Below are 13131 nucleotides of genomic sequence, written 5' to 3' on the forward strand. Positions count from 1 at the left end.
AAGCAGGAACAGGAGATTCCAGGATCATTAAGGAAGTAACACCACAAGTGGAGTATGAGATCCCTGTTTGAAAAGATGACAGAGCAGCAGCAAGAAGCATACAGATACATGAACCTAGTAAAGATAGTAAAGAACCGAGTAAAGTTCCTTCAGGCTGGAGACTGCAGAACAGGCCTTATGGGCATTTATCTGTAGCCCCAGGAGCTTGTAACACTTGCCAGAAGAGAGCAGAGGCCAAGGGATAAGATGACTGAGAGGCAGACAACAAGAGAGGTAAGGCTCTCATGCCTGAGGTACGGATGAGAAGGGAAACTCCTAACCGGAGAACTGTTGTATCCTGAGGTATTTCTAATCTTGAAATTGCATCCTGTTAGTTTCCCTAATAGCTGATGGGTTTTGTGGTTAGCAATTCAGTTCTTATCCTATAGTGTCACACCAGGAGTCATTATGAAGCTTCTTGTTGTTAAGTGGCGTCGAGTCATGGTTTCCAAGGAGCAGATGGTGGTGTTGAACCGCCGACCTTGTGGTTTGCAGTCCAGTGCTGATCCTACAGTGCCACAGCAGGAGTCCAACTTGGTCTTAACATCATTTAAGCAATTGCTAGCTTTTGCATGTGAGTCAATTTGGCTGAATGTAGAGGACGCCAGAAAGATGTATGCTTGTGTTTTATTGACTATGCAAAGGCATCCAACTGTGTGGACCATAACAAACTATGGCCAAGGATAGGAATTGCAGAACACTTAACTGTGCTCATGCAGAACCTGTACATGGACCAAGAGACAGTTGCTCAAAGAGAACAAGGGATAATGAGTGGTTTCAAAATCAGAAAAAGCATGTGGCAGGGTGGTATCCGTTCACTTATTCATGCTCTTTAGCCTCCCTTGATCTGGAAATTTTCTACAACTCTTGTCATTAATGACATTGACATTTTAGAAGAATACTGCCTCCTGCCCCACATACACACATCCTTTTTTAAAAACAGAGTAATCCTCATTTTGCATTTGTCTGATGCTATAATGCCTCAGAGGTGATGTGTCTTTCCCAGGGCAACCTTTCTGGAGGCACATGGTGCACATCTGGGCCTCACAGATGTTGTTGACATTGATCATTCTGTCAAATTGTCACTCAATTTCTCCACTGTATAATCACTGCTTTATTCTGCTTTTCTAATAAACAGTCTATGAGTGAGACATTTTAAGGTTAAGCAGTCTATCTAACTAAGTGAGCCACCTTAAAGTTAAGGAAATATCCTGTTCCTCATCAGAAGAGTCTATTTAAAGTTGTCAGATTAAATAATAGTAGCATGAGCATATTTAACAGTACAAAGTTTAACATTAAGAAATATAATATAACTGATTAATGTCGAGTGAAGGAGGAAAATAATAGAAGAGAAAAGGGGGAATAGAAACCAATGGAAAGGATACTATATAAAACTATAATTATAAATTGAACCACTAGAAACAAAATATGAGCCTTTCCACATATCAGAGAAACTTGCTTTTTTTCTTTTTTTAAAAAAAAAAACTAAGTTAACTGTAATAGTTTCAGTTTTGTGTCAGTTTGACTGGGCCAGAACTCTCAGTGGTTTGGCTGTTAAGACATAGTCATTTGCATGGTAAAATCTGCTATGAGCAGACAATCAATTGAAAAGAAGCTTCCTTGGGGTGTGGCCTGCTTCCAATATATTGGACACTCGGACAAAGCTTCCTTCCTTTTTTGTGCATCTATATCCTGCATCTGGTTCTTCATTCAACCTCTGGCTCATTGGACTTGAGTCTACTCTATTGCCTGCCAATCCTGAGAGTCATCAGCAATCAGTTTACCTGCCTGACCTGTCTGCCTGTCATCTGACCTATTGATCTTGGTTAATCTGCCCATCCAATTGATGGAATGTGTTTGTTGTTGTTGTTAAGTGCTATTGAGTCAGTTCCAATCCATAGCGACCTTATATAAGGTTTCAGAGGAGCAGCTGGTGAGTTTGAACTGCCGACCTTGCTATTCAAACCAACATTGCAGTATAGCACATTTACCCACAGCACCACATCAAGACTCCTTATGTATATATACATAAACTGACTTTTATAAAATAAAGTTCTCAACTTTATTTTATAAAAGTCAATTTGTTTTAGATTCTCTATATTTTCTGTGGTTAGTTAATAAATAATATAATTCTAGAAAATGATTCATTTTAATCATGGTTTTAAATTTTATTTTAATACATTCATACCAAATAGTTGCTCATGGTACTTTAATTGATTAAGATGCACCATATTACCTGAAAAAGGAAACAACATACTATAAAGGTACATCATTTATATGATAGAATGTTGAATGGAACTTTTTAAGTGATGTTTGAATATCATTTGAAGCCCTGAAGGTGAAGAAAAGAATTGTCCACCAACAGCAGGCTGTGGCCCCTTAAGAAGCAGCAAAACTAGACCAGCTACCATTATCAGCTCAGCTTGTTATTTAAAGTGAAATCTAGAGAGAGAGATTTTTAAAAAGTGACACCAGTTGGAACTGAGCATAGTACGTCTTCCCTTGGGATATGAAATGAAGTCTTCCACCATCCACCTCCAAGCCACATGATGGTGAACTCTAAGAAAATTGCTTATAGATTGGGGATGGGGTACCTGAAAGGAGGTGGAACCAACTTTTCACTCAGTGCTGATCTAGCCTATGTGCTAGTTCTTTTTCTTTTTCAAGTTTTTATTGTGAATTATGTGGGTTTACATGGGAGAATAAGGAGCTCTGGTAGCGTAGTGGTTACGAATCGGGCTGCGAACCGGAAGGTCAGCAATTCGAAACTACCAGCTGCTCCGCGGGAGAAAGATGAGGCGATCTGCTCCCGTAAAGATTTACAGCCTCGGAAACCCTATTCAGGGTCGCTATGGGTCGGAACCGACTCGACGGCACTTAACAACAACAACACATGGGAGAATATCAGTTTTACATTCATCCGATCATATTTTGTTTCATGGCAATGATTGCAATACCCTCCATGCATCATCAAATAACCAAAGGATATACCCCACAGGCCCGCCCTCCTCCCTCGGCCTTCAGCACACAGTCCCTCTCCCTCCCTGAGATCCGTGTCCCTAGCCACTCCATCTGTCCGTGCCATCATCTCTGTCTCCATGCCTGGAGTCACTGCCTCTCTGGGTAGGGTCATGCTTTCTGCTCTTCTCACTTGATGGTACCAGGGACCTCCTGCTCCTAGGTTTCAAAATCAATCACTCCCCTCCCTTTGTCAAAAAACATCTACCTCTACATTTCTGACCCTAACAGTCAGTCCTGATGGCAATTACTTACTATTGTACCATAAGAGTCTTATCCCCATTTCCTTTTGCCAACCCGGTCCCAACAGATTGGAAATCATTCAGTGGAGGTTCTACCTACCCCTGCCCTGTCAGGAACTAGGCTCCCTCTTGAAAGCTTGTAAGCCAGTCACTTCTTGCCTTTATAGCTCTTCCTCACCGCCCCCCCCCCCCACTCCATTTTGGATAGCCAATATCTAAGTTGCCCATCCCTGTCAACCTTGTATACCAGGGGTGGGGTGGGGATGGGAGTGATCCTTGCTATAAAGATTTGTTCCCTTTTTTAAGCTACTACATCCATACATAAAGTTCATCAAATTTTAGTGGGTTACTCTTTTTTTTTTTTTCTTCCCTCTTCTTTCCTCTTCTGCTGGTTCTTTTTAATGTTATGATTTATTCTATCCTCATGGTTTAAGACATTACAGGGCAAGATAGAAAAAGAAGGAAAATAAAGAAAACTCTCCCCACACCCTCCCTCTCCCATTTAACTAGAAGTGGATAGCTATTTATAGTTACTTCAAATATTTTAGCTCCTGAACTATATATATACTGTAAGCTCTGAGATGGTGTTCACTGCCACACTCTTGAAGCTTTCAAGTATTAATCAACACCTCTTGTTAAGGCAGGGTTATAAATCTACTAAAAGTTGTCTTCTCTTTTGCTAACTCAGGCCACCAGCAATCTTAACTATTAAATTACTATGTAAAAAGAACACTATGCTTCCAAGCTAGTCTAGGGTTCCTTCTCAGAGCATTAGCTTCCTGGGAGAAAAGAGAAGTCCTGGTCAATTGTTTCCATGAACAATGACCCATAAACCAAACCAAACAACGAAATCCATTGTCACTGAGTTGAAGCCTACTCATAATCAGCTATAACTCAACCTCATGACAGTATGCCTAATATCCTTCATAACATAACTCAAGAGGCCGGGCATGGCGCTGACCATCTTTACTAATTTATCATTATTTACATCCAAAGCATTCTGAAAACTAATTCCAGACCAAGTATTACACCCATAATCCCAAAAAAGTAATTTTGTAGCATATTCAGTTCCTGTAAATGCCAGAAAAACTGAGCATTAACCTGGATGCAGGTGAGAAGAAAACACGGGTAAGAAGAAATAAAAGTCCCTCCTAAACTCCTGACAAGTCTATGACTTCCTTCAGAAGCTCGGTTGGCAAAAGCTTGAGTCTTCAATTTGTTGACCTTTCAGGACTTTTGTTTTTCTTTTGGGCATGCTCCATGAACTCAAATCTTTTAATAGGAATTTCCTCCTTTATTGCTTTCTGAACACACTGTTTTCACTTGAAGAAGGGGCCCATGTTCTTGGAACCTACCCATTGAAGAAAAACGTGGCATCAGGATTAAAGGAAGACTCATTAACAACCTGAAATAAGCAGATGATACAACCTTGCTTGCTGAAAGTGAAGAGGAATTAAAATACTTAGTGATGAAGATCGAAGACCACAGACTCCCGTATGGGTTGCAGCTCAATGTAAAAAAGACAAAAGTCTTCACTACTGGACCAATAAACAGCATCCATACAAATGGAGAAAAAAATCAAAGTTGTCAAAGACTTTGTTTTGCTCAGATCAATCATCAACACTCATAGAAATTGTTGTTGCTGTTATGTGCCATGGAGTCTGTTCTGACTCATAGCGTCTCTGTACAGTGTTTCTGGGACTGTACGGGAGCAGAAAGACTCATCTTTCTTCTACAGAACAGCTGGTAGTTTCAAACTGCTATAGAAGTAGCAGTTAAGAAATTAAACAATGTATTGCATTCGGCAAATCTGCTGCACAAGACCTTTTAAAGTGTTGAAGAGCGAAGGTCTCAATTTGAGGACAAAGGTTCACCTGACCCAAGCATGTGAGAATTGGAAATTGAATAAGGAAAGCAGTAGAAAGTATGACACATTTGAATTATGGTATTGAAGAAGAATATTTAAAGTAGCAGGGACTTTCAGAACAAACAAATCTGTCTTGGGAGACGTACTGCCAAAATGCTCCTTAGAAGTCAGGATCGCAAGACTCTATCTTTCATACTTTAGATGTTTTTGGGAGTGACCAGTCCCTGGAGAAGTGCATTACGCGTGGTGAAGAAAAGGGTCAGCTAAAAAAAGCAAGAACTCCCAATAAGATGGATTGACACAGTGGCAGCAGCAATGGGCTCATATGTAATAGCAATTGTGACAATCAGACAATGTTTCATTCTGTTGTGCAAAGGAAGTAACTCAACAGCACCTAACAACAATAATAGTAACAATGATGAAATTATATAGGCAGGACAGGGAGATGTGGTATAAATGCACTGTCCTTCTGATGGAATATAATGGAGTGATAAGAGCACAGCTTTTGGTATCAAATATCACCTTTGCCAATTGCTAGCTGGATACCTGTACCAGACTCACAGACTATTTCCCCTGCTCCAGCCATCCCGGGTACTATGAAGAGCAAATCAGAGAAAGGAAACGATATGAAAACCACGAAAAAGGGAGCAAGTTCAAATATTTAATACAGAAGGAACTAAATGAAAGGCATGCTTTGAACAGATATTGTTGACTGAGTAGTCATATAGGTCTAGTTGAGATTCAGAAATTAGAAGGCACTAGCACTGGTAGCGTAGTGGTTACGAATTGGGCTGCGAACCGCAAGGTCAGCAGTTCGAAACTACCAGCTGTTCTTTGGGAGAAAGATGAGGCTTTCTGCTCCCGTAAAGATTTACAGCCTCAGAAACCATGTACGGGGTAACTATGAGTCGGAACTGACTCCACGGCACATCACCACCAGCACCCTCAGTTTGAAAAGGAAGCTAGAGGAGGTGCTATTACCATTGTTGTTGTCAAGTTCTGTCAAGTAGGTTCCAACTCATAACAACCCTGCATAGAGTTTTCAAGGAGTGACTGATGGGTTTGAACTTCTGACCCGTAATTACAGACCAGTGCTTATCCTACAATGCCACACCAGGACTGTGTAATACCACTAGAGAGACCAATAGCCTGCTTTCCCCAAAACTTTCTCAGGTTTAGCACTGAAAATCCCATGTCCTGGGAAATGTCTCAGTCCTGACAAACCAGGACAGTTCCTTGTTATCCTGGAGCAAGGCAAGGACCCAGAAAGGTTAGAACTAAATGGTCCATCTAAGAGGAACTGGAGCCACAGAGGAGCAGCAATAGCTGTCAGAGAGCTGTCCTCCACGGAGAAAGGGAAGAAGTACTCTGGCTTCTTCCTCATCCCCATTCTCCAATTTCCTGCCTGTGCCTCCTATTGGCCAAACCCAGCAGACAATCAGCTAATGTAGTGGCCTGGGAAACACCGCCTCCTATGCATTAATTAGAGAGCTGTTGTTGTTGTTGTTATGTGCTGTGGAGTCAGTTCCAACTCATAGCGACCCAGTACAGGGTTTCCAAGGCTGTAAATCTTTACGGGAGCAGAAAGCCTCATCTTTCTTCCATGGAACAGTTGGTAGTTTCGAACTGCTGACCTTGAGGTTCACAGCCCGATTCGTAACCACTATGCTACCAGAGCAGAACAGGGTAAATTTGAAGAATGGCTGTTAGGGCAGACAGGGCAGGTTTGGCCTGAACATGGGCAAGTTGCTTTATCTTGTTTGTTGCCTGTGTAGTGTTGACACAGTCAGTAGTTGTATAGATAAATATATATACTAAGTGCCCAGTATACATCCTGGCACCTTGTAGGCATGTGATATATAGTAAGATGGGGGGAAGTAGTTTGAAATATTAACCATTGGCTTTTCTCCTCTTTACTTTACCAGGCAGGAAATGAGGTGGAGAAAAGAAACACTCAGTGGTTGTTGTTAAGTGCTTTCCAGTTGATTCTAAGTCCTATTGACCTTGTCTAGGTTTCCCAGAGAAGCTGGTGGGTTTGAATTGCCAATATTGCAGTTAAGAGTTCAGTGCTTGCTGAGGACTCTAGACTCATGGAAAGAGAAAGACTGGGTGTTTGTGGCCAGGAGGCAGGCTTGCAGAATGCCCTCTTTGGTTATTTAAATTATTATATATTCCTGAGTGTTTTGGGGTACATCTCCAGCCCCCCAACCCCCCCCCCAAAAAAAAACAGAGGGAATAGGAGCAAATACTATTGAATGATGATACAGAGGAGATTGTAATCATTGCAATGAAACAACGGTGTAAAACTGATGTTCTCCCATGTAAACTATCACCCAATTCACAATTTAAAAAGAGTTCAGTGCTTATCCTATAGCATCACACCAGGACTCCTCTGGTGGAGGCTAAATTAAAGGACCCTATATTGGAGACCGCAGTCCTGGTGTGTATTGTGCCTATGCTGGAGAGACAGTAGGACCAATGCTTCATTTGCACTGTGACAAGTGTATTACAATCCTGCATGATTGCTTCAAAAGGGAACATGGTCTCTAAGCAAAATCTTTCATTCAAGTTATTGGAAAGTAGACTCTGTTTTCTGATTGTGTGCATATTACCATGAAATTCTATGTGGAGATGGAGATAATGGGGCCACCACTGAAAAAGCTAAGCTAGATGGGAACCATTAGACAAGCGGGCTTGATTTATGGGTAAATCCGAATTTAGTACTGGCTCCTTAAATTAAAAAATGTTGAGTTAACGATGATAAGTGTTCTAGTTAAAGGATTTTGAAAGTACATATAATAGTAGACTATAACCCCTGGAATGAGGCAAAGTTTGCCCAGTTCTATCCATTTACCACTTATTTTCCAAATCTCTTGATGTTTCTGGGTCTTGGCAATTTGCTCAAGGCCATATAGTTTGTAAAACAGCTGAAATTAGAAATCGGGTCTTGACTTTCCTTTTCCTTTCCCATACTCCCATTTTAGAATACGGCTTCGACATCCACATGAAATGTGCTATTTGCCAAAAATAAAAGGCAAGATTTTGACTGAACATTGTTCTCAATTCTCTAGTTTCGGCAGATGGCACAGAGGAGTAGTCCTTTGTCTCCTGGTGTACTCTGCTCTAAATTCTAGGATGAGTGGTGAGTCTGAAGAAAACGAGACTAATATTTACTGAATGCTGATTATACAATCTAATTTGTAACCACTGAGTACTACAAAGAAAATTAAGACACTGAGTCTCTTAGGAAGATCCCTTTAGAATAAATGTCTAATATGGCATTACAGGCATTCTGTGGATGTTTATTCTGCCATTTCTCCTTCCAAGCTTTGAAAGTGTCCATCTGCTATCCACCATTACACCTGTACACCTATCTCACCCTTCCTTGGGGACAAAGGGTAGACAGTAAGACAAATGGATGAGTAATCACTTTGTTTCTGTAATGAGCAAAACAGATAGATTCCTGAAGCTTGAGTCTATTCCTTCAAATACCAAATTTCTTTCTAATGAAAATCTTACTTCAAAAATAGCTTTGTAAAGCATTTTTGTAATATGTACATAGCATTCTACTACAGGATTTCTACTATATTCTTTCTTATCCACCAATAATAGAACTCTTAATGAGCCTATGTTTAAGAATCATTATCAAGCAAGCCTATTATTACTCAGAGGCTACTGACTTCATGCAAGTTGTCTGAGCATTGGATGGCAAATCACAAAGTTGGTAGTTTGACCCCACCAGCCAGTCCAAGGGAGAAAGATGATGCTTTCTGTTCCCCCAAATAGTTAAAGCCTCAGAAACCCTCTATAGGGTCGCTATGAGTCAGAACTGACTTGACAGCATTTATAACAACATGTCTTTAAATTTGGTTTTCACTGTAATTATTAAAGTTATCATCTAATTCCTCATATTGTTTTTGTTTTTATAATGAAGAAGTCTTATTTAACTAGTAGTATGGTGAAGATGTAATTGATAACCTCTGCAAGAAATATTAATCAGCATAAAACATGCATGGATCTAAATATACTCTTTTAATAATTTTCAAGGATAATTTGGTTTTATTAAAGGATTCAGAATCTTATGTGCCCACAGGGCCTTTCTTTCTTGCACAAATAACAATGTATTAAATGTAATTACTTTAATACAACTTTTTTTTGCAATCCCTTTCCTGAAATAGTGGAGAAGTAAAAAGAAAATGAGAGTAGGATGACCTAATTCAATGTCCACTTGTAACTGGCAGAGACTTCTTAAGCAGCTTAATCTCTTTGCAATTCGCTTTTTAAAATGGGGAAATAATCATGTGTATTTTAATGCTGATATGAGGGTCAAGTGGGATAATATTCATGAAAGTGACTTTTAAAACCCTTTATAAATGTTAAAGATTATAATCACCCCAAGAAGTTTCATAAACGGGTTTGGCATACCAGTAGATAAGGAACCTCCTTCTGGAGTCCTGGTGTGGCGCTGTGGGTTAATGTGTTGGACTGCAAAGTCATTTTGAACTGCAAGGTCAGTGGTTCAAGCTCACCAGCCACTCCTTGGAAACCTTATACAGGATTGCTATGGGTTGGAATCAACTTGATGACACTTAACAACAACAACCTTTCTGTAGTGTTATTATTATCTCAATAATGTTTTGATCCCAAAGTCAGTTCACATATGTTATCTATTTTATGTTCAGCTTGCCTTTCTGACTGATAGGGTAGATTTTTATTTTTGTTGTTTTATAAAAAAAGACAAAAGAGACTAGTTAGCTAAGTAATCATTTTGCCAGGTTAAAACTTGAAGATCAGGACTCCAAGAGATCTGTGGGCTAGCACCTACTTCCAACTGATTTCCTAGGTGCAGTGTTAAGAAAAAGGAAGACCATTTGATTTTGTGGTATGAGGAAATGTCTTTCTGGGACACCAGTAGTCAGCAGCAGAAAGGAAGGAATAGCACTGGTTCTTGGCACCGGTTGTCATCCCCTGGTGAGTGGTCAGGACAGATCCAGGACAGCCAAATATGCAAAGTCTTCCTAAATATTGATAACCAATTGTTGAGCCGACACTGCCTCATGGTGACCCAAGTATGTCAGAGTAGAACGATGCTTCACAGTGTTTTTAATGGCTGACTCTTTGGAAATAGACTCCAGGCCTTTCTTTTACGACATCGATGTGGGTTTGCATTAATGCAAACTGCCAACATTTTGGTTAGCAGCCAAACAGCAATAAGAGAAGCACAAAATGAAGCTCTCCTATCTTACAAGACCCTCCCTCTACCATGGCATCATCAGTTGCAGCTCATCCTGACTAGGTGCTTTGAGAGGACTTAGGAGGCAAACAGGACACGCATGGCCTCCACCCATGTTGTGCAAGCTGGGTATAGTTCTTCATGAGTCAACACCACTACTGCCACAGAATAAACTCAAATATGATAGATAGATTTAAAGGAGTAAACATCACTGAAAGCAGCAAAAAGTAAAAAATACAATACACACTCAATGGTAAAGAACATATGCTCCAGGGAAAAACTGCTTGGTTTTAATTGTTTATTGTTGTTAGGTGCTGTCAAGTTCATGCAGATTCACAGCAACCCCCTATACACAACAGAATGAAACCCTCCTTGGTAATGCACTCTCCTCACCATCATTTTTACATTGCTGCCACTGTGTCAATCCACCTCACTCAGGGGTCTTCCTCTTCTGGGGAAGGGTTTCAATCTTAGCCCTGCCTTATTAACTTGGTCCCTTAGGCAAGTTCTGTTCCACAGTTTGCAAGCCTATGAAGTAGAGAAGACAATTGACCTGTACATAGACAGGTTTTCTGGAAGTATTAAATGAGTCAGTGAAGGCTAGATGTTCTTATAGGCCCTGTATCTACGTATACACCTTTTCAAAGGTGCTCAAAGAAAGACAAAAATGGATTTTATTAATTTGAATTGTTTTTGATACACCTTTCTGGGAATTCGATCCTATTTCTCCCTACTAACTCATGGGAACCCCAAGAGGGTATGGAGTTGACTGTTGTAGCAGCTGTACAAGGGTAGGTCAAAAAGTATTGCTACTAAGGTTCCACTTCATGCTTGCATGGGTTATTCTAAACAAAATATGCTCTTTGTTTTATTTTGTTTTTTTGGCATCTAAAATCGTTTTAATAACAGGGAAGAATCTGAGGTTAATTTTTGTAGCCTCAGCTGGCCTCAGGCCCCTGGCATGCTCCAACTTCCGGCCCTTGGAGCAAACGTAGGGTTTGGTGTGGCTGTGTGGGATTCCAGGTACCTTGCCGAAATGCCTGTACACCTCAAGGCCCTTGCGTGGACCAGACAGAAGGATAGTCCCACAACCCTTGGGGGAGTCCAGGGCCAGCTGGTCGAAGGTGAGGATCTTGCCCCCAGTCTTGAGGATGTGGCTCTGGGCTCAGCTGCTCACGCGTAGTGCACACACCTTCAGCTTGGGCACCTCCTGAACCCACACATCCTCTGTGATGGTCCCCATGACCACAGCTGTCTTGTTCTCCCAGCCAGGAAGCTTCATCTTCCGGATCATCCAAGAAAGGGACAGGGGTGGCCAGTTGGTGCGGCTCATGAACAGCCTCTTCAGCACAACTTTGTTGAAGGTGGAATTGGTCTGTCTTGCCAGAAACCTGCACAGCTTGATCAACAGTCGTAGGTAGATGTCCTGGCTCTTGGGCTCCTGACAGGAAACTTTCAGTCCTTGTTGTGGTAGATGTCAACTCCCATGATAGCGCCTCCTGCTCAGCCTGGACCGGTAAACAAAATATGTTTTTGTACTGTCAATACATATTAGTGCTCATAGTAATACACCTGACTTTAGTTTCACTAAAGGGTCTTCCAAAAAAGGTGGAATTCCAGAATTCTGATGGTGTCCAGCTACCATTGTCCATTTCTCTGAAAGGGATCTCTTAAGAAGGTCTTGGATAGAGTGGGATAAAATGTGGACAAAAACTCAAACTCATAAAATAAAATTAGGCTTAGTGGTCATAAAGAGTATTGAGGAACCCAGAGCCTATGACCCTTACTCACCCTACAGGTTTGGAACTGAACTTACTCGTGTGGCTCAATTTTCAGTCAAGCAGTAAATAGGTCTATAGGAGGCACCACAACACTGAGGTACGCACACCATGGAATGATCAACCTTTCTAGATCCAATGAGCAGCATTTACCTAAGGACAAAGTTCAGAAGGGTTGGAAAGAGGGAAGAATGGAAACAAGACTCGTGAGGGAGAAGCAGGATACATGATGGCACATTGAGGGGATTGCAGTCATTGAGATGTACGAAGTGTATGATTTGTTAAATGTGACACTAATGATCTGCTCTGTAAATCTTTACTCAATTCAAAATAAAAAGTTGGGGGGGGGGGAAAGTCCAATTAAAACAGTGACTTCCAAAGAGATCTGCTGGTTCAGTTAAATTCAAAGCAGATAGGTCTGTTCGAAAAGCTAGGGTAAATATTTTTGGAAATTTCAAAGGGATATCTTGATAAATATTTTTCAAAGGACATAGGACAATTACGAAGTTTATAATGAAGAAGTTTTAAGAAAATTGAAAACTGCATTGGTAAGAAAAAGGCCCAGAAATTTTTGGTTTTCCGTCAATGACAATGCATCTGTTGACTCTTTATTTATAAGAATTGCTTTGGGAAATCTTACTGCATCCAGTCTAAAGCTCTGATCTCACCCCATCTCACTTTTCCCCCCAAAGCTGTCATTTTGATCTAGCATAAATCAAAGAGTACAGGATTCTTCAGGGAAGAGTTAGAGAAATGGAAACACTGCCTTTAGAAATGCATAGACCTAGATGGAGGAGAGGTAGAGAAACAATAGTTCACATTTAGATATTTTTACTTGATAAGGGTTTCTATGATATTGTAGCAGTACTGTTTTTACTTGCATATTAACAATATTGCCATTTGTTTTGAGTCTGTCAGTCTAAATTAAGGAAGACAAGTAGGCCCCAAACCAGA

The 13131-nt window shown here is 40.7% G+C and overlaps 1 pseudogene; it reads right to left on the reverse strand.

Annotated features, from left to right (window-relative positions):
• Positions 1 to 11267: 11267 nt before the first annotated feature.
• Positions 11268 to 11887, reverse strand: LOC102842168 (annotated as a pseudogene).
• Positions 11888 to 13131: the final 1244 nt, after the last annotated feature.

The sequence above is a fragment of the Chrysochloris asiatica genome, unplaced genomic scaffold, assembly GCF_000296735.1.
Source record: "Chrysochloris asiatica unplaced genomic scaffold, ChrAsi1.0 scaffold00013, whole genome shotgun sequence".
NCBI lineage: Eukaryota > Metazoa > Chordata > Mammalia > Afrosoricida > Chrysochloridae > Chrysochloris > Chrysochloris asiatica.